This window comes from Scylla paramamosain, unplaced genomic scaffold (genome assembly GCF_035594125.1).
Source record: "Scylla paramamosain isolate STU-SP2022 unplaced genomic scaffold, ASM3559412v1 Contig4, whole genome shotgun sequence".
In the NCBI taxonomy this organism is placed as follows: Eukaryota; Metazoa; Arthropoda; class Malacostraca; order Decapoda; family Portunidae; genus Scylla; species Scylla paramamosain.
Window position 1 is genome coordinate 3,602,501 of NW_026973669.1, and position 22,500 is coordinate 3,625,000.

The 22,500-nt window shown below is 37.1% G+C and overlaps 1 protein-coding gene and 1 long non-coding RNA gene across 15 annotated transcripts in view; both read right to left on the bottom strand.

Annotated features, from left to right (window-relative positions):
- Positions 1–16,047, bottom strand: part of LOC135096537 (uncharacterized) — a 34,932-nt gene extending 18,885 nt beyond the window's left edge. The window contains exons 1-21 of one of the 13 annotated variants that reach the window (XR_010264783.1): positions 15,961–16,047; positions 13,321–13,413; positions 12,501–12,606; positions 10,969–11,074; positions 10,394–10,424; positions 9,746–9,782; positions 9,194–9,246; positions 8,814–8,866; positions 8,425–8,624; positions 8,055–8,116; positions 7,390–7,480; positions 6,846–6,875; positions 6,458–6,518; positions 5,988–6,059; positions 4,739–4,820; positions 2,059–2,108; positions 1,420–1,658; positions 1,065–1,122; positions 692–744; positions 194–439; positions 1–27 (exon numbers count right to left, since the gene is read on the bottom strand). The exon at positions 1–27 is cut by the window's left edge and continues 617 nt beyond it. This is a non-coding gene — a long non-coding RNA (uncharacterized LOC135096537). Of the gene's footprint in view, positions 112–193; positions 440–691; positions 745–1,060; positions 1,123–1,419; positions 1,659–2,058; positions 2,109–4,738; positions 4,821–5,438; positions 5,494–5,987; positions 6,060–6,457; positions 6,519–6,845; positions 6,876–7,389; positions 7,481–8,054; positions 8,117–8,424; positions 8,625–8,813; positions 8,867–9,193; positions 9,247–9,745; positions 9,783–10,393; positions 10,425–10,968; positions 11,075–12,500; positions 12,607–13,320; positions 13,414–15,960 lie in introns of those variants that run through there. The other 12 variants (XR_010264782.1, XR_010264793.1, XR_010264791.1 and 9 more) reach the window with 12 other exon arrangements.
- Positions 16,048–19,628: 3,581 nt separating this feature from the next.
- Positions 19,629–22,500, bottom strand: part of LOC135096525 (protein limb expression 1 homolog) — a 15,948-nt gene continuing 13,076 nt past the window's right edge. For both annotated transcript variants that reach the window (XM_063998060.1, XM_063998062.1), the window contains exon 4: positions 19,629–22,500. This exon is cut by the window's right edge and continues 689 nt beyond it. The gene's annotated coding sequence lies outside the window, so the exon portion shown is untranslated.

Sequence of the window (22,500 nt, forward strand, 5' to 3'; positions counted from 1 at the left end):
GGGTTAGAGGGAAGGGTTACAGTACACCTTGCCATGAAGAAAGGGTTAGAGGGAAGGGTTACAGTTCACCTTGCCATGAAGAAAGGGTTAGATGGAAGGGTTACAGTTCACCTTGCCATGAAGAAAGGGTTAGAGGGAAGAGTTACAGTTCACCTTGCCATGAAGAAAGGGTTAGAGGGAAGGGTTAGTTCACCTTGCCATGAAGAAAGGGTTAGAGGGAAGGGTTACAGTACACCTTGCCATGAAGAAAGGGTTAGAGACGATTACCTTCAATAATTTAATAGTTTTTAATTGTAGTTATGACAGCCTGCATCACCACCCCCCTTTCTCCCTCTCGTTTTATTTCTTAAGCTAAAGAAAAACAAAATATCTTCTTTAACCCTTTTATTTTCGAGTATCTTATATTGAGTTCACCTATACCTGTGTCACGCCTGGTCATCTGGAGGGGGGAGGGAGAGAGAGAGAGAGAGAGAGAGAGAGAGAGGAGATGCTTTAGAATAAGGAATTGTGGGTAACTTTTCAATATTCAGCATTGTTTATTCATAAAGACTAATCTTCAGTCGACATAGTTAGTTAAGATAGGAGCGAAAGAATTTGTAATCATGTAATACAGAAATATATAAAAAAAAAAAAAAAAAAAAAAAAAAAAAAAAAAAAATTTCTCAAACAACAAACAAACATACATACATACCTGAACAAACAAACAGGTGTGTCCATACATCTGCACGTCAGTCACCCCCACACCTGCAGGAACAAAGGGGGTAAGGCATTAGGAAAGTCTATAGGCCTAGGGATGAATATAGGCCTATAAGAAAGCCTCAGTAATATAATTTGTTCTCCAGAGTTATCCAGAACAGGTCTGTGTTTATCATCAAGTAGTAGTAGTAGTAGTAGTAGTAGTAGTAGTAGTAGTAGTAGTAGTAGTAGTAGTAGTAGTAGTAGTAAAAAGCAGAAGGAAAAATAGAAGAGAAAGAAGTAGACAATAAATAAATAAATAAATAAATAAATAAATAAATAAATAAATAAATAAACAAACAAGAAAATAAATGAAAATAATTACTTACTTTCTTTCTTTCTTCCTTTCTCTCTCTCTCTCTCTGCTGCACACCTGTCCCACCACACCTGCAAAAATTACACTCATTAACACACACACACAGGTAAGGAGGGTGTGTCTGTACGTGTGTGTGTCTCAGAATTTAAAAGGCTCTGCAAAATTTTTAAGATATATGCTTGTCAGTTTTGTTCATCCCATTAGAAATTAATAGACGAAATAAGGTGAATTAATCCGTTTTCTTTCAGGTGGTTAAGTGTCTCCGTTTTCTATTTAAGGGAGAGTTATTTTATTTATTTTTTATTTATTTTTCTTTAAGGGGGTTTTGAAATGAATGTTGTTGTTGTTGTTGTTGTTTAAATCATTACCTTGTTCCTCCTCCTCCTCCTCCTCCTCCTCTTCTATTTCCTTGTTTGCCTCCTCCTCCTCCTCCTCTTCTTTCTTCTTCCTCCTCCTCTATTTCCTTGTTTGTATCTTCTCCTTCTCTTCTTCTTTTGATTATCTCCTCTTCCTCCTCTTTGCATTATCTCCAACTATTCTTTCTTTATATTCTCTCTCCTCCTCCTCTTCCTTTTCTTCCCATCCTCCTCCTCCTCTTCTACCTCATCTGTAAGAGAGAGGGAGTGTGTCAGTGTGCTAGAAAACAGGTAGGTATGTGTGTGTGTGTGTGTGTGTGCGTGTGCGTGTGTGTGTTTCTCAGATGGCCGTTCTTTATCATCAGTGTTGCAGGTTAAGAACTCAATCATCATTTGTGTTGTTTGTTTGTTTGTTTGTTTGTTTGTTTTTCCTGTGTCCTTAGCAGTTTTCTTTCAAAATAAATTCTCTCCTTTTTCTTCTAAGTCGACGAAATATTTGCCAGGGGAAAAAAAGAGATTCAATATTTTCCTCCAACCCCCCTCTTAATTCTTAAAATGTTATTAAAAATTTTCCGACTCAGTAAATATCAGTGAAAATTTCCTTAACTAACTAAACAAATAAATAAATAAATAAATAAACAAAATTCTCACCTTTCATTTTCAACTTCATCCTGTAAACTCCTCTCAGTCTGCACCCACACCTGAAAGAGAGAGAGAGAGAGAGAGAGAGAGAGAGAGAGAGAGAGAGAGAGAGAGAGAGAGAGAGAGAGAGAGAGAGAGAGAGAGAGAGAGAGAGAGAGAGAGAGAGAGAGAGAGAGAGAGAGAGAGAGAGAGAGAGAGAGAGAGAGAGAGAGAGAGAGAGAGAGAGAGAGATTACATTAGCAAACATTATCATCACTATCCCAGCCTCGTGTGTGTGTATGTGCGTGTGTCAGCCAAATGCCTCGATTTTGTCCTCAGTTAACGGCAACGCGGGTGTTGTGCCTCGGACTCGTCATTTGTCATCATTCAGGGTTCGGTGGAAAGAGAGATGGGGAGAGAGATGGGGAGAGGAGGGGAAAGAGAGAGAGAGAGAGGGAGATAGGGAGAGAGAGAGAGAGAAGGTAGTTTCTGGCATTTAATTAACTATGCTAAATTCAATCTTTTCTTTATATTTCTCTCAATTTCTTTCTCTAGTTCCTCTAAATTGACTATAATTGTGTTTAATTAGTAAAAGTGTTGCAAGTTTTTTTTTTTATAATTTCAACACAAACTTCCTGACTTTTGAGAATTGCTAGGTCGAGTCTCACTAAATTCATAAATGCTTATCTTGTGTTGCAGCTTGTGTCAATATTCATAAACGCCAGAATTTTATCGTTCCAGCTTCTACCAACATTAATAAACGCCAGAATCTTACTGTTCCAGCTTCTACTAACATTAATAAACGCCAGAATCTTACTGTTCCAGCTTCTAACATTAATAAACGCCAGAATCTTACTGTTCCAGCTTCTAACATTAATAAACGCCAGAATCTTACTGTTCCAGCTTCTAACATTAATAAACGCCAGAATCTTACTGTTCCAGCTTCTACCAACATTAATAAACGCCAGAATCTTACTGTTCCAGCTTCCAACATTAATAAACGCCAGAATCTTATCGTTCCAGCTTCTACCAACATTAATAAACGCCAGAATCTTATCGTTCCAGCTTCTACCAACATTAATAAACGCCAGAATCTTATCGTTCCAGCTTCTACCAACATTAATAAACGCCAGAATCTTACTGTTCCAGCTTCTACTAACATTAATAAACGCCAGAATCTTATCGTTCCAGCTTCTACCAACATTAATAAACGCCAGAATCTTATCGTTCCAGCTTCTAACATTAATAAACGCCAGAATCTTATCGTTCCAGCTTCTACTAACATTAATAAACGCCAGAATCTTATTCCAGCTTCTAACAACATTCATAAACGCCAGACTGGTGATCTTCTGGCTTTCCTTACTGAGTCTTGGTCATCCTCTTTTAGAGACTTTGGTGAAACTTTTGCTGTTGCCTTGGACATATCAAAAGCCTTTGATAGAGTCTGGCACAAAGCTTTGATTTCCAAACTACCCTCCTACGGTTTCTATCCTTCTCTCTGTAACTTCATCTCAAGTTTCCTTTCTGACCGTTCTATTGCTGCTGTGGTAGACGGTCACTGTTCTTCTCCTAAATCTATTAACTGTGGTGTTCCTCAGGGTTCTGTCCTGTCACCCACTCTCTTCTTATTATTCATTAATGATCTTCTAAACCAAACTTCTTGTCCTATCCACTCCTATGCTGATGATACCACCCTGCACTTTTCCACGTCTTTTCATAGACGTCCAACCCTTCAGGAGGTAAACATATCACGCAGGGAAGCCACAGAACGCCTGACTTCTGATCTTTCTAAAATTTCTGATTGGGGCAGAGCAAACTTGGTATTGTTCAATGCCTCAAAAACTCAATTCCTCCATCTATCAACTCGACACAATCTTCCAGACAACTATCCCCTCTTCTTCAATGACACTCAACTGTCCCCCTCTTCTACACTGAACATCCTCGGTCTGTCCTTTACTTATAATCTGAACTGGAAACTTCACATCTCATCTCTAGCTAAAACGGCTTCTATGAAGTTAGGTGTTCTGAGACGTCTCCGCCAGTTTTTCTCACCCCCAGCTGCTAACTCTGTACAAGGGCCTTATCCGTCCATGTATGGAGTATGCTTCACATGTCTGGGGGGTTCCACTCATACTGCTGTTCTAGACAGGGTGGAATCAAAAGCTTTTCGTCTCATCAACTCCTCTCCTCTAACTGACTGTCTTCAGCCTCTCTCTCACCACCGCAATGTTGCATCTCTTGCTGTCTTCTACCGCTATTTTCATGCTAACTGCTCTTCTGATCTTGCTAACTGCATGCCTCCCCTCCTTCCGCGGCCTCGCTGCACAAGACTTTCTTCTTTCTCTCACTCCTATTCTGTCCACCTCTCTAACGCAAGAGTTAACCAGTATTCTCAATCATTCATCCCTTTCTCTGGTAAACTCTGGAACTCCTTGCCTGCTTCTGTATTTCCACCTTCCTATGACTTGAATTCCTTCAAGAGGGAGGTTTCAAGACACTTATCCACCAATTTTTGACCACTGCTTTGACCCTTTTAGGGACTGGCATTTCAGTGGGCATTTTTTTTATTAGATTTTTGTTGCCCTTGGCCAGTATCCTTCCTACATAAAAAAAAAAAAAAAAAAAAAAAAAAGACTCATTGAATTGCAGGGAGTTACAATATGGAAAACAATACATTCTCTCTCTCTCTCTCTCTCTCTCTCGATCTTACCTATTTGTGTTGCAGTCTCCCAAGCTCCTCTTGCCTTGCCGTTCATCTTGCAGCAACACACAGACGCACACACGCACACAATCTGAGGAAAAAATAAATAAAATAAATAAAATAAATAAATAAAAAAGAAAATAGGTTTTATGCATGACAAATTCTCTCTCTCTCTCTCTCTCTCTCTCTCTCCCTGAACCCATACACCCCTCCCCCTCCCCCTCCCCCCACTCCTCCCATCTCCCTCTCTCTCCCAGTGTTGAAGTCATCACCCCACCCCCCGAGAGCCACAAGGGGGGTACTGGTGACTCGTCCATTGATCTCCCACACTTAGAACTCCAGATACCCAATGCACGGGGTACACAGATGAAGAGGTGTGGTCCCCGTCTTTCTCAATGTTTTTAATGAGTGTTTAAAATAATAGGAATGAAGAAGAGGAGGAGGAGGAGTTGCAAAGAGGAAGAGGTGAGGAAATAAGAGGAAATAAGAGGGAAACTGGAGGAGAGTGGGAAGAAAGGGAAGAGGAAGAGATTAAGAGGAGAATAAAGAGGAAGAAATTAGCAGGGAAATGAAGGAGGAATAGGAGAACTGGAAAAGGAGGAAGACGAGAATTGAGGAAAATGAAGAGGAAGAAGAGATTAGGAAGAAAACAAGGAGGAAGAAGAGGAAATAAATAAATAAATAAACAAACAAATAAACAAAAACTCACCCCTTTCTCCCCCCCTCTCTCTCTCTCTCTCTCCCTTTTTCTCTCAGCTCAAAACCTGGAAAAGAAAAGAAAAAAAGGAAAATTAGATAGAAAACGGGGGTCAGGCGTTGGGGTTTTTCAAGGGGGCACTCAGGCAATTCTTAATTTCAACAGATATCGTTAGACTCTTCCAGTAATCATCAGTGTCTCGTTAGGTTAGGAAAATGAGATAAAATATAAATAAATGAATAAATGTTGATTTTACATTATGGAGAGAGAGAGAGAGAGAGAGAGAGAGAGAGAGAGAGAGAGAGAGAGAGAGAGAGAGAGAGAGAGAGAGAGAGAGAGAGAGAGAGAGAGAGATTTAATAATAAGAATTTTAATATATTTATCAGTCCTGCCACACCACCACACACCACACAGCCCTGCCACACACCCAACCACATCCCTACCACACATTACCACACACACAACCACAGCATAAATAAATAAATAAATAAATAAATAAATAAATAAAACAAACATTATATTCACTACAGTTATAACACACACACACACACACAAACTTACCTAAAATCCACAATTCATCTTAATCCACACCAAAAGCATCCCACAATCCACTTCTCTCTGCCCACGACCTTCCTGCCGGGTCAAGAGGTCATAGGTCACAGGGGGAAAGGCACACAAGGTCAAGTTGGGTCATATATACAAGGTCAGAGGCTTATTGGTATCTTCACAACTCTTCAGACATCTAAGGAAGGTCAATTATCATCATTTTAGGCCTATTTTGAATTATTTAGGCTTAGTTTGTATTGCTTCGGTGAGGGAAAAAATAAAATAAATAAAATAAATAAATAAATAAATAAAAGCGCAGAAAAAATGATAAATTGAAATAAAACAATGAACTGAAATAACAATGGAGACAAATTAAATAAACAAACAAATGAATAAACAAATAAACAAATAAATATAATCACAAAAAAAATAAATAAATAAATAAATAAGTAAAAAAAAAAAAAAAAAAACCCAAAAAAACTCACCTAACAAACACAAACACACACGCGCACACACAGCTGGCCCACACCCGCCTGGCGCACACACCTGCAAAGTTACAACACCTGGATAAGCAGAGTTGAGACAGAGGCTGACGTTTGTGTCCACCTACTTCAGTTATCAGTAAAATTTCTGTCCACATGTTTGCCTTGAGACAGGGATAACGACACATCATTCAAACACATCAATAAATAAATAAATACAGTGTGCTTTTGATATTTATAAACATGACACTATTTAAACACACCAATAAATAAATACAGTGTGCATTTGATATCTGAGCTAACAAGACACTATTTAAACACATTAATAAATAAATACAGTATGCATTTAATATTTATGAGCTAACAAGACCAATTAAAGCATCGTTCTCACCTGTCAGCTCGTTAACCACCACCTTCACACCTGTCAGGAAAAAAACACCTTGAAATACATTACCTTAACACACATACCTAATAATTTAAAAGTCACACAGTATATATTTAAGAGACATGATACAGGGGGCAGGGAGAAGGGCGGTTGTTAAGGGGGTATCAGACAGCCTTGGGTGGCGGGTGAACACAGCCCGGGACACCCACAGCAGAGGGTTCAGCCATTTCTGGTACTGCTGTGTTAAGGTGCCCAGTTCATAATGGGTCTGTCATCCTGTACCAATGGGGGGAGGGGGTGGCGGGGCAGGAAGAGGATAGAATAGAAAATGGTTAAGCAGGAGGAGGAGGAAGAGATGGAGGAGGAAGAGGAGCAGGAGGATAGGTAAGGAAAGAAATAATTAAAGAAATACAAAATATATAATAAAGGAGGAGGAGGAGGAGGAGGAAAAAGAAAACATTTACATTCAGACAACTTATAAACAAAGAGAAAGAATAAGAGGGAGAAGAGAAAGAAGAGAAAAAGAGAAAATAAAGAACAGAAAACTCACCTAACTGGCTGACGAACTGACGAACACACACAAGACGAACCATCTGACTGACTGACCGGCTGAAAAACTGACTGGCTGACAAACTGACCGGCTGAGGGAGAGAAAAAGCACTATTGAGGGAACCAAAACAAGTAACATCTTTGGCCCTTTCATTAAAATATTATCAGAAACGAGGAATTCACTATTCAGCATAAATATTTCTCAGAAGTGACTTCATCCTTGTAAATAGTAATGGTAAACAGGAAAAATAAATAAATAAATAAATAAATAAATAAACAAACAAACAAACAATTACAGGTACATAAAATAAAAGAAAAATTGTTTTGTAAATAGTACTGAAAATTAGATAGACAAAATAAATAAATAAATAAATAAATAAATAAATAAATTACAGGTTACATAAAATAGATAGATATTTATTGTATTTTCACCTCACAGCAAACAGAAAAATTAAGCTTAAAAATATAATTAATTAGTATGTAATTAGTGAGTATAATTATCAAACAAGTGTAATTCAAATAGTAATAATGACAATCAGATTACCTTGAGACATTCCTTTAAATAAATAAATAAATAAATAAATAAATAAATAAATAAATAAATAAAACTAAAATAAATTCAGAGAGACCTTCCTAAAACCAAAACAAACGAACAAACATATTTACCTCAAAAGCACAACCTTGCAAATTCAGGTCACACACAATCTTGACCTCCTTTGACCTCTGACCTTTGGAGAGAATGAGAGGGGGGGAAGGGGATTAGAGCGAATGTAAACAGTGGCAAAATTAGAGCTATCTTTAAATTTTGTCAGAATCCTTTTGACTTGCTCACAGGGAGAATTAAAGATTTTTCTGTCATCATTGTAAAATTAGAGAAAGTGAGCGAGTGAAAGGCCTCTCTCTCTCTCTCTCTCTCTCTCTCTCTCGTTCAAAGCCACTCGCTCAAAACACTCATTTGCTTCCTCGTTCAAGGCCAATCACTCGTTCACTTGGTCTAAACTCAAATTGCTCTAAATAACAAGACAGAAGTATATACCTCCTCCTCTTCTTCCTTCTCTCTAATCTTCCATGACAGCCTCTTCCTCCTCCTCCTCTTTAATCTCTAATTTTCAATGGCAGCCTCTTCCTCCTCTTCCTCTTATCTTCTTCCATTAAAGATCTCTTCCTCTTCCTCTCCATACCAGTCCTCCTCCTCCTCCTCTTGAAATCAGTCTTCCTCTTCTTCCTCCTCCAAGTCTGCAAGGAACCAACAAACACACACACTTGTTACTCATCACATGGCACAAGACAATGCTGAACACAACCCTTTGCTTACTTCAGTCCTGTTGAGCTTGAATTGTTTTAATTCTCTCAGTACTCAAGATCAAAATTAATCATCATGTATAAATAAATAGATATAAGTGATAAACAAACAAACAAACTCACCCAGTAAAAATATAAATGCTATTCTTCATTCCTCTTCTTCCTCTTCCGATAACCTGTGGGAGGGGTTCTCGTTAACACTAAAACTGGCTTAAATTTCAGCTGGGAATTGTGTGTGTATGAGCTCAGAGTATGAAGACCTCAATCAATTTCGTTCAGTAGAGGTGTCAGTAACATCATAGTAGTAGTAGTAGTAGTAGTAGTAGTAGTAGTAGTAGTAGTAGTAGTAGTAGTAGTAGTACGAGGGAACGGACGAGAGAATGAAAAAGCAAAACTAAATAAATTGAGCTTGAATTGTTTTAATTCTCTCAGTATTCAAGATCAAAATTAATCATGTACAAATAAATAGATAAAATAAGTGATAAACAAACAAACAAACTCACCCAGTAAAAATATAAATGCTATTCTTCATTCCTCTTCTTCCTCTTCCGATAACCTGTGGGAGGGGTTCTCATTAACACTAAAACTGGCTTAAATTTCAGCTGGGAATTGTGTGTGTGCAGCTCAGAGTACGAATACCTCAATCACTTTCGTTCAGTAGAGGTGTCGGTAACATCATAGTAGTAGTAGTAGTAGTAGTAGTAGTAGTAGTAGTAGTAGTAGTGGTGGTAGTAGTGGTGGTGGTAGTAGTGGTGGTAGTAATAGCAGTAGTGGTGGTAGGACGAGGGAGGGAGGGAGAGAGAGAGAGAGAGAGAGAGAGAGAGAGAGAGAGAGAGAGAGAGAGAGAGAGAGAGAGAGAGAGAGAGAGAGAGAGAGAGAGAGAGAAATGAAACAGCAACTATATAGAGAAATATGCATCAATTTAATTAAGGAAAAGGGTTCACAATTCCTTATTTTATTTATTTTCTGAGACAAATAATAATAGTATTGACATAGTTGCCTTGAAATTACCACACAAACTAGATAAACAATAACAAACAAACACACACACTCACCTGCAACCATCTAGGGCACTTCACAGCTTCCCAAACACTGGAAACAAAAGGGAAAAAGGAAAATAATTAATAATCAACATAGCCTGTTAAGTTTCCCTCCCCTCTCTCTATCTCTCTCTCTCTTCTCAGTCAACATTAATAGTCACGGTTCTTCATAAGGTGTCCTAATGTTTATCATCATTTACATTTTCCCTACTGCTATATTTCAAGCCAACAAGTTTCATTTTTCCTGCAATATTTCCAGCTGGTATTTTTTCTGCAATATTTCCAGCCGGTATTTTTCCTGCAATATTTCCAGCCGGTATTTTTTCCTGCAATATTTCCAGCCTATAATTATCCTGCAATACTTCCAGCCGGTAATTTTCCCTGCAATATTCCCAGCCGATAACAACTTTATCCAACAATATTCCCAGCCAATAACTTTCTCACAATACTCCAATTTGATAATTTTCCCAGCAATATTCCCAGCCATTAATTTTCCCCTGCAACATTGCCAACTACCAGCATTTAACCCAGCAATATTCAGCCGACAACTTTTATCCCCCTCCCTGCAATAATCTGAACCCTGAAAACACCCTTGAGAACCCCACCAGAACCCTTAAGGCTACAAAACCCTAAAAACACCCTTAAAAACACCCTTAAACTTACCAATCACAGCCAAGGGAGACCACAAGAGTACCTGAGAGAGAGAGAGAGAGAGGACCATGAGTTATCCGCAAGACTTAACACACACACACACATGTACACGCAGACAGTCAGACATCACAAGGCATCACACAGCACAAGGCTATCTGTCGGAAACCGCGAATGTGATACATAAAATTATCATCATTGTAGGCCTATTAACATTGCAAAATATATCGAGTTTTTGTTTTTGTTATTTGTTAAATTTTTGGGTGTGTTTTTAAATATATAGGGATAATAATAATAATAATGGTAGACAATTACTACTACTACTACTACTACTACTACTACTACTACTACTACTACTACTACTAATAATAATAAAAATAATGAATACAGAACTTGATGAATGAATGAAATATAACTGAAATAAATTGCGATAAATACAGGAAATATAGAATAAATGAATGAATGAAGGAATGAGAAATAATAATGATAATAAAAACCTACACTAAATAAAATAAAATAAAAAGGTTTAGTCACTTAAAAATAAATAAATAAATATATAAATAAATAAATTAATAAATAAATAAACTCACCTTTAACATTTCCTCCTTGCTGGACAGATTAAAGTTAGCTCAATCCTCGCTCACTTTCTCTAATCTTTCCTGTCAGTCTTCCTTTATTTTCTCAGCCTCGTCCTTCCTGGAGAGAGAGAGAGAGAGAGAGAGAGAGAGAGAGAGAGAGAGAGAGAGAGAGAGAGAGAGAGAGAGAGAGAGAGAGAGAGAGAGAGAGAGAGAGAGAGAGAGAGAGAGAGAGAGAGAGAGAGAGAGAGAGAGAAAAGATAGCAATGAAAAAACAAGAAAAAATTAAGAAAAAAATGAGAGAGAGAGAAAAAGAGAGAAAGAGAGAGAGTTAATAATCACACCACAGCCTTAACACACACACACACACGTACGCAGACAGTCAGACATCACACAAGGCATCACACGGCAGAGGGCCATCTGTCGGAAACCGCGAATGTGATAGATAACATTATCATCATTGTAGGCCTATTAACATTGCAAAATATATTGAGTTTTTGTTTTTGTTATTTGTTAAATTTTTGGGAGTGTTTTTAAATATATAGGGATAATAATAATAATAATGGTAGACAATTACGCTTGCTAGACAGAATGCTGGTATGTCAAAATACCGGTACCGGTATTTTGACTTTCGGCAATGTGTCTCACAGGTTGGCATTGTGTCTTACGGGTCGGCATTTTGTCTCACAAATATATATTTTTCTACTCGATAATGGAACATCAGACACATTAATAGTCACCTCTCAGTTAACACAGCATATAAAATTTCGTCCTAACCTAACCTAACCTAACCACATATGTGCACGTGAAAATGTAAATATATATGTGCTAATTGAAGCTTTGCACAAAGAGTGCACATTCATTTCCACACAGTGCCAACTAGTGGCTGATGAAAAATTACGCCGGTACCAGAGAAAAACCTACATAAAACACCAACAAAAGATTTTTGAACTGTGGGACCAGTACAGAATGAAGGAAATAACGGCTACAAACATGTTAAGGAAGCTTTCCAGCTTCATCAGACCAGCAGACTGTTTAAATAATATCTGATTAAAAATATCCCTGCTTTGTCATATGTATATCCTATATACGTTTTTAAATAATAAGACATAATGAGTTTAAATAAATATGTACTGAAATAAATATCTACTAAAAATATATCCCTTTGTCATAATGCCGACATCGGCATTTTGGTCTAGCCGACTTATTATTTTGAGACAAAATGCCAACGTTGTTGTTGAGTCAAAATACCGGCGTCGGCATTTTGTAACACCGGCATTTTGACCAGACAGCGACAATTACTACTACTAATACTAATACTACTACTACTACTAATAATAATGAATACAGAATTTAATGAATGAATGAAATATAACTGAAATAAACTGCGATAAATACAGGAAATACAGAATAAATGAATGAATGAAGGAATGAGACATAATAATAATAAAAAGCTTCAATAAATAAAATAATTAAATAAAATAATGAAATAAAAAGGTTTAGTCACTTAAAAATAAATAAATAAATAAATAAATAAATAAACTCACCTTTAACATTTCCTCCTTGCTGGACAGATTAAAGTTAGCTCAATCCTCGCTCACTTTCTCTAATCTTTCCTGTCGGTCTTCCTTTATTTTCTCAGCCTCGTCCTTCCTGGAGGAGAGAGAGAGAGAGAGAGAGAGAGAGAGAGAGAGAGAGAGAGAGAGAGAGAGAGAGAGAGAGAGAGAGAGAGAGAGAGAGAGAGAGAGAGAGAAATAAAAGATAGCAATGAAAAAACAAGAAAAAATTAAGAAAAAAATGAGAGAGAGAGAAAGAGAGAGAGAGAGAGTTAATAATCACACCACAGCCTTAACACACACACACACGTACACACAGACAGTCAGACATCACACAGGGCATCACACAGCACAAGGCTATCTGTCGGAAACCGCGAATGTGATACATAAAATTATCATCATTGTAAAAAATATAATAATAATATTTTAATACATTGATAGACTGGGAGAGAGAGAGAGAGAGAGAGAGAGAGAGAGAGTGAATGGGAGGAGAAGGATTGGAGAAGATGAATGGGGGAAGAGAAACAATGATAAGAGAAAGGGAGAGAGAGAAATGGGAGGAGGTGATGAATAGAAGAGAAAGAATAAGAGGAATGGGAGAAAATGAAGGAAAACAGGATATAAGGAATAAGAATAACAAAATAAAGAAAAAGAAGAGAAATAAACAAGAAAATAAGCAAATAAACAAAATTAAGAAAGGAAACAAAGGGAAGTACTGATAAAAATGAAAATGAAAAGAAAAATAATAATAATAATAATAATAATAATAATAATAAGAAATACATAATAATTAAGGCAATTCATTTCTCACCTCCTCTTCTTCCTCCTCCTCCTCCTCCTCTTCTTCCATCCTCATGTGTGGGTGCGCTGAGGTCACCACACCTGTCCATTCCACCCTATGTATCTGTGGAGAGAGAGAGAGTGGATTAATGCAACAGGTGAGAGAATTAAACTCTTGCACTGGGGAGGTGGACAGAATAGTGGTGAAAGACTGGGAATACTGGTTAACTCTTGCACTAGGGAGGTGGACAGAATAGTGGTGAAAGACTGGGAATACTGGTTAACTCTTGCACTAGGGAGGTGGACAGAATAGTGGTGAAAGACTGAGAATACTGGTTAACTCTTGCACTAGGGAGGTGGACAGAATAGTGGTGAAAGACTGAGAATACTGGTTAACTCTTGCACTAGGGAGGTGGACAGAATAGTGGTGAAAGACTGAGAATACTGGTTAACTCTTGCACTGGGGAGGTGGACAGAATAGTGGTGAAAGACTGAGAATACTGGTTAACTCTTGCACTAGGGAGGTGGACAGAATAGTGGTGAAAGACTGAGAATACTGGTTAACTCTTGCACTGGGGAGGTGGACAGAATAGTGGTGAAAGACTGAGAATACTAGTTAACTCTTGCACTAGGGAGGTGGACAGAATAGTGGTGAAAGACTGAGAATACTGGTTAACTCTTGCACTGGGGAGGTGGACAGAATAGTGGTGAAAGACTGAGAATACTGGTTAACTCTTTACCCCTTGACCTGACGTAGAATTCTAACTGCCACCCGAGGTCACACACACACACACACACACACTCACATCTGTCCGAGCCTCCCCTGGGCGACACCCGCATAGAACAGCTGCCGCCATATAGAGGGGTGCCAGGCTTTAATCTGCGATAGCACTTAGCACAACCTGCACCAATGGGAACAGGCGTGACTCTGGCATCGGGGAGGGGGGGGGGAAGTCAGCAAAATACCCATAAAAATCCTGAGAGAGAGAGAGAGAGAGAGAGAGAGAGAGAGAGAGAGAGAGAGAGAGAGAGAGAGAGAATTACATTAAACATTTTCTTCTCAAAAAACACCCTTGAAAACCCCAATTAGAGCCATTTAAAGCATTTCTCCTGTTAACAATATAGAAATCTTGTTAATCTGCCACTGGAACCTTAAAAACACCCTTGAAAACCCCAATTAGAACCTTTTATAGTGTTTCTCCCGTCATTAATGTAGAAATCTTGTTCATCTGCCACTAGAACCTTAAAAACACCCTTGAAAACCCCAATTAGAACCTTTTATAGCGTTTCTCCCGTCAGTAATGTAGAAATGTTGTTAATCTGCCACTGGAACCTTAAAAACACCCTTGAAAACCCCAATTAGAACCTTTTATAGCGTTTCTCCCGTCAGTAATGTAGAAATGTTGTTAATCTGCCACTGGAACCTTAAAAACACCCTTGAAAACCCCAATTAGAACCTTTTAAAGCGTTTCTCCCGTCAGTAATGTAGAAATGTTGTTAATCTGCCACTGGAACCTTAAAAACACCCTTGAAAACCCCAATTAGAACCTTTTAAAGCGTTTCTCCCGTCAGTAATGTAGAAATCTTGTTCATCTGCCACTGGAACCTTAAAAACACCCTTGAAAACCCCAATTAGAACCTTTTAAAGCGTTTCTCCCGTCAGTAATGTAGAAATCTTGTTCATCTGCCACTGGAACCTTAAAAACACCTTTGAAAACCCACGTGTCACTTTAACTACAGCCTTTAGAAAGTAGTGGAGATTCTCAAGTATCCAGAACAGTCTAGAGAGAGCGCGCGCCTGTGCACACGCAACCCTTATACCTGAACCTCCATTAGCGCTCCGGGGTGGCTTGGTGGCGGGGTGTGGGGGGGGGGGGGGTGACCACGTGTACATTTATAGGAACAAGCCGAGGAGGAGGAAGAGGAAGAGGAAGAAGAGGAGGAGGAAGAGGATGCACTAGTGGGGAATTGTGGTCCGACTGTAATGCTGATTAAGCGGACATTTTACGTTACAGACAAACACACACACACACACAGACATACGTATAAACATATCTTGCCTGCCCCCCCCCCCTCTCTCTCTCTCTCTCTCATAACCGGCAGACAGACACGCGGGACCCAAATTCCTCACAAGTGCCCCTAAAACACACGACTACCCTTACTACACTACCTAAACACCCTTAACTACATCACACACCCTTAAACTACATTACACACCCTTAAATTACGACCCTTAAATTACTCTACCCTAAAATTCAACGCCTAATACCCTTAAAAGTACAGAATATGCCCTAAATGTGCCACATATACCCTAAAAACCCTTAAAACTAGCTAGACTCAATGTACCCTTAAATTTTAGGGTCTATATTCGTTTGATACAAAAACGTACAATATTTTAAAATTATATCGTTTTTTTTTAGGTCATATGGTTGCTAAGTCCCTAAATACCTTAAAATACCACAAATATTCATACTCGTTCTTATATTTATCCCAAAATAAGCTTAATATTTTAATTGGAACCGCAAGATTAGTTCAACATATTTTCAATTTAAACACGTGGTTACCTAAAATCCCTAAAAACGCCTTAAATACCTCAAAACTCACCCTAATTGTCCCCACTTATCATCTGAGTGGTTTAACGGGATATTTTTGTCGTCAGTTTGTTACTTACCGAGATTTAGAAGGTTTAAATATGGAAGGTTCGGAAGCGAGAGCGGCACGTCCTCCTCCCGCAACGTCTACCCGGGAACTGAGGCCGACAAGATGGCCGTTTCTGGCTTTTTATCCACTCCCTGCACTCTTGTTTGGAATTTTTTTCTTGTATTTTGAGTCTTACTTCTAATATTTCATGTAAATAATTATGTTGTTTATATTTTTGATACTTTTTTGCAGTTTTCTTACTCTGTTTTTTAATTAATTTGAGATTCATAACTGATCCACCCTTTGCTGGCAGACGCTGTTACTGTCCCACTTAAATTATCACTTATATTTTCTTATTTCGGGTTTTGTTCTTACCATTTTAAGTTATGAAATATTTAGTTTGTTTTCATGAATGTTTCTAGAGGGTTTTGTGCTTTTAATTTTGAACCTGTTTGGTTTTATGGTATTAATCCACACACCCTATGGTTATAGTTTATATATGCTTATTTTGGCTTTTATTTTTGATAGTTCATGTATAAATTGCTTATATTTATCTTTATGGAAGTCTTTTTGAGGTTTATCATTTTATTTTTGAATTATTTACTCTTTTACGAGTGATCCACCCTTTGCTGGTAGTCGCTGCTGGCATCCCATCTATATTTACCTCATATTTCGTTATGTATGTCTCTTTTATAACGTTATGTATAAATATTTTCCATTTCTTTGATATATAAATGTCTTTTCAGCTACTTTCACGTATTATTTTGATATTTTATCGTAAAGTTTTTGAATTTTTGAGCTATTTAAGTGAGATCCACAGCTTGCTGGTGGACGCTGCCGCCATGATTCAAAGTGGCGGGACTTTCAAAACAGGTATACCACTTCGGCCACTTCAAGACCTCCTGTTTTTAAAGTAGAGACAGGAAAAAGGAAAAAGATAACGTTTTTTTATTTCATTTTATTATTTTCTCTTGACTAAGCTGTCCAGTGTGTGTACCTCGCGTCCATGGAGGGAAAAAAAAACTTAACGTACGTATCTGTGACGGGGGCAGTTATGTAGGTATTACGGGGGACATGAAGCCACGTGAAGCCAGAAGACGGCCATCTTGGAGCGGCCATCCTGCTACTCCACCCCTATACAGCCAATGAGAGTTCAGCACTTTCATCTCAACTTCCCCCGTCAATGGATTAGTGAGTGGGTCAGAGAGGCTGGTGTGTGCGTGGGCTGATGCGCGCACTCAAGACATACATACATACATACATACACACACACAAGCCTCACCTGTCCAGCTGTTTATTAATACACAGCATAATAATAATAATAATAATAATAATAATAATAATAATAATAATAATAATAATAATAATAATAATAATAATAATAATGTGCATAAATAATTAAAGCAGTTTCATTTTTATAACTGACAATAATAATAATAATAATAATAATAATAATAATAATAATAATAATAATAATAATTTCGAAGCTAAGCAATTCTTCCTTTTAATAATCTAGCCAAACTATTCCCGTTTTCTTTTTCTAACCTCCAATTCTTTCATGTCACAATAACGTCAGCATCTTTCAATCATCACTATTTTCAAAACTCGACAAATGCGACCTTACCTCATTAAAATAAACTAACTTAATTTTTTTTTTCTGTAAACAATCTTTTTTCTATAATATTTCACTATTTTTATTTTTATTTCTTTCTTTTATTCATTACATTAAAAAAAAAACTCAACAATTTTTTCGACCTTTCTTTCATTACGTAAACTCATTATTTTTTTTCTCTATTTTTTTTTTTTTTTAGCTTCGCAATCTTTGTATCCTTCAATCAAATTCTATTATTTAACTAGTGTTCGTATTTCTTTCCTTTTCACATTCTTTTAACTCCTATCTCTATTAACATCATCTTTATTCTGAGTTACGCTAATCTTCATTCATTCATTATCTAAAAATCGCTCTAGTACAATTTTTTTTTTACTATTATTATTATTTTCTATTTTTTTTCGTCTTCCTCCTTCAGTACAGTATCTAAACTCATTTTCTTTCATTTTTTTTCAGTTTGGTGGCCATTTCATCTTAAATTTCCTTATCAAACTCTCAATATTAAAAAAAAACTATTTCAATTATTTTTTTCTCATTTCACCATATTAATTTCATATATCTTCAATATTTCAATGTCTACGAGTTTCTATTTTGTTTACATTGGTAGTCTTAGCCACGCCCCCTCACCGCTCACTCTCTCTTTCAGTCTTCCCAACGGTGCACCTTTCAATGTTCAACTGGAAAAAAAAAACTTTTATTTTGGCACTTCTCGTATTTTCTCCTCCTCCTCAGTCCTGTCCAGTCACTCCGCCCCTATTTGGCACTGAAATAGGCACTTCTTGGCACCTTGACACGCACGTACGCACGCATATTCTCTCCTATAAGTGTCGGATTTAATTTTTCTCTACAAATATTCTCGTTTTTTTCAGACTCCCTTCGTTTCCGTTTTCTTTTTTCCATTTTCTATTTTACAAGTTTTCATTTTTTTTCGTTTTCCATTGAGTTCTTATCCTTTATTTATTTATTATTTTTCTTTGCATCTCTCGCTGTTTTTTTTTCCATTTTTTTTTCTTTCAATTTCTTTCATCCGTTATTTTCATTACTACTAATTCTATCATTTTTTTTTTATTATTTTCATTTTTTCTGCCATATTGCACGTCCGTTCGTGATTAATTAATTTATTTCTTCTTTTTCCAATAGTAATAATAATAATAATAACAATAATAATAATAATAATGCAACAATTCTAACTAAGAGAGAGAGAGAGAGAGAGAGAGAGAGAGAGAGAGAGAGAGAGAGAGAGAGAGAGAGAGAGAGAGAGAGAGAGAGAGAGAGAGAGATCAATATCGAAAAAAAAGTAAACAAAAATATGAATTCAAATGAGAAACTGAAAAAAATAAACAAATGAAAAAATAAATAAATAAATAACAAAAAATAAAACAGAGAGAGAGAGAGAGAGAGAGAGAGAGAGAGAGAGAGAGAGAGAGAGAGAGAGAGAGAGAGAGAGAGAGAGAGAGAGAAAATGCATTGTATATATATAAATTTTAATCTATCTATATAAAGATTAAAAATAAAAAAAAAAGAAAAACGAAACTAACGCAAGAAGAAGAAGAGGAAGAAAAAGACGAAGAAAGAGGAGGAGGAGGAGGAGGAGGAGGAGGAGGAGGAGGAACAGAAACAATAACATCAAGCATTACAAATATTATAACTTAACTTAAAATATTACGTACATAACATCACATTTAAAAACTGAGGCGATGGGGGGGGTAGCTGAGAGAGAGAGAGAGAGAGAGAGAGAGAGAGAGAGAGAGAGAGAGAGAGAGAGAGAGAGAGAGAGAGAGAGAGAGAGAGAGAGAGAGAGAGAGAGAGAGAGAGAGAGAGGACATTATCTCTTCATTTCACTGTAGGACTGAACGACTAACAGATTTTAACCCTTTCGTATTTCTCCCCCTTTAATAAAATTTGGTACTTATTTATGCGCGACGTGGCAATACTGTACGGCGCCGACGTGGCAACACTGTACGGCGCCGCTCTGGGTGAAAAAAAATATTAACCATCTTATTTTCCAAAGTCAATCCATGTTACTTGTAAATAAACAACGAAATAGATTTTTTTTTTTTTTTTTGGTTTTTAAACTTTAAGGAATCAAAGTTCCCATTTTCTGTTCAATGCCATTTTTATAATCTCTCAATTTCCAAAGTTTTAGCGCACAAGATGGCGACTGCTGGGCCTTGCACCAGGGCAGCCGCTTGGAGCTCCTGGCCTGTGTGCTTTTAATGGTGTGTTTGGTAAGGCTTTGCTGCGAAGGAGCGGTTTGTGTGGAGAATTAAAGTTGTTGGAAATGTGGCAACGTTGCAGCGTCTTCATACACACTAAAGTTCATTATTATTATTTTTTTTTTTTTCACTTTTAAGATCATAAAAGCACATTTTTTTTTTTTTAGTTAGGAGTCAAAATTTTTATCTTCGCGCAATAAAAATGTTTCTCCTTTTGCAACATAATTATAACAGCTCTCGTTTTCTTTATCATTAAATCTGGCAACCCTTCCTTTTTTATTTTTTTTCCTTCCGGAGACGAATATCCTTCACAAAACCACAAACACAAGCACAGTTACCATCTTAAGGGATACGAGCTTAAAATTTTTGGCGGGCGCGTTAAAATCAAATCACACACGAGTACCCAAGAAACGCCATTAATATTATGTTTGTATAGATGAGTGTCCCTTGAAAGACCTCCAACATACACACCAAGTTAACACCATTTTCTTCACATTTTAAGGGAAACTGAAGAAGATTTTATAGCGGGACTCGGTTTGTAGCATCTTTAAACGCACTTAGTCGCTAAATGGCGTTAAAAATTTGAGTATATTCGTTTGCTTAAGAGATAAACGTCCTTTTTCAGTCCTCTCGGTAACCAACAAACACATACACAAAGAGAAACAGGGAAAACATTAAGAACCAAAATAAACGAACTCCCCCAAGGCACCTAGCACAAAAATAAACACACAAACGCACACACAGACAAAATAAAAAGCAATCCCAATTGTTAAGGGGCATGAGATCTTACAAAACACAAAATAAAAAACCTGGCCCAATATAATGTAGGCCTGCACTCCTAAATGAAGCTTATGACAGCACCTCTACCCCCTCCACCACCTTGGCCCGGCGCCCAGCACCACCCCCAGCACACTTGCTTTGAGCTGTCTGTGTGAGATGCGTAGAGGTGGCGGGATAAAAACTGACGCTCTCTATCCATGCCCTGTCCGTCTGGTAATTATTTTTTTCTATTATTTTTTTTTTCTTCTATCACTTTCAAATGGTTTTAATTTTTCTACAGCGAAATATTACGAAATCTTATTTTTTTTAGCCCCGTTCTCTCTCATGGATGGTTAAAGGCTCCGTTTTCTGTTCGTCTTGCAGTGACGGGGTTAAGGGGATATACTGCCTTATTCACTGTACTGGTTAGAAAACGAGATTAGTTAATTTTTTTAGGGGAAACGCATGAAAAAGTTTATAAAAAATTGAGGCCACTTTTTCAGTTCGCTTTTCCTTCACATTAGTTGATGGTAAACAAAAAAACACGGGCCATTTTGGGGGAAACTATAGCCTAGTGTAACAAACGAAAGCAAAATCGAAGTAAACAGTTTCCCTTTTCCAGAATTGATCGTTACGTAAACAATGAATCATATATAAACAAAAAAAAAAAAAAAAAACGTACACACACACACACACACACGCACGCAAACACACGGACTATTGGGAAAATTAAACGAAAACTGGTGAAATAAAAGGGAAAATCTGACAAACGAGAGGGAAAATACAAAGGAGACAAAGAAATGAGATTAAATCAAAGAAAACGGAAAACAATGAAGACAAAAGAACAAAGAAAACAATTAACACGAAGAAAATGAAAGAAAATACGGAAAATTACAAAGAAAATGGGAAAGAAAACAAAGAAAATAAGATAAAACGTACAAAAAACAAGACAAAAAAAGAAATCAAGATAAAAGAAAACGAGAAAACAAAAGAAAAAAACAAATAAAATGAGAAATAAAGAAAAAAAAACGAAAATAAGATAAAATGATTGAAAACAAAGAAAACGGGAACCAAACAAGGAACAAAAACAAAGAAAACAAGTCAAAAGAACAAAGAAAACGAATAAAAAAAGCAAAACGAAGAAAACAAAGAAAACGAAAAAAAAAACAAAAACAGAAAACGACGAGACAACAGCAGAAACTTAAACAAACAAAAAAAATAAATAAATAAAAAAACGAAGAAAACGATGAAAAACGAAAACAAGAAAGCACACACACACACACACATACATACACACACACACATATATACCCTTAAAACTCCCCTAGGGCACTTATATCAGGGTACCAGTACATCGGGTGAGGGGGTTAAGACAGAAAACGCTCCCTGCTGGTGGCGGTGGCGGTGGTGGTGGCGGTGGTGATGGTGGTGGTATATTTACCGTGGGGTAACTCAATAAATCTTGCCCCACAAAGCCTTACCGATTACCTAAAATTACATAGATTCTTTGGGACGATTATATACATTATATACACTCAAGGAAAGGACGCTCATACACACACGCACGCAGGCACACGTACAAACTCACGCACTAACATACACCTTGCTTAAACATACACAAATATAACAAAAAAATGGAGCAATATAGATGAAAATAATAATAATAATAGCATTAATAACAACAAAATAATACCAACACAACGCATCTACATTAAATTGTTTGATTTTGCCGAGATTTGAAAGCAAGCAGCTCTGGGGGGGGATATGAAGGGGGATGGGGGGGGCAGGGTCAAGAGAAAATGGGAAAAATCACGAAAAAAACGAAGGAAATAGGAAAGAATAACATACTGGAATGAAAACAGGAGAAAAGAAACGAAAAAAAAAGAAAAATTAAAAAAAAAACACTGGATTTGAAGAGAAGGGAAAATAGAAAAAAAGGAAAATACACATATCGGAATAAAGAGAGCAAAGAAAACGAGGGAAAAAC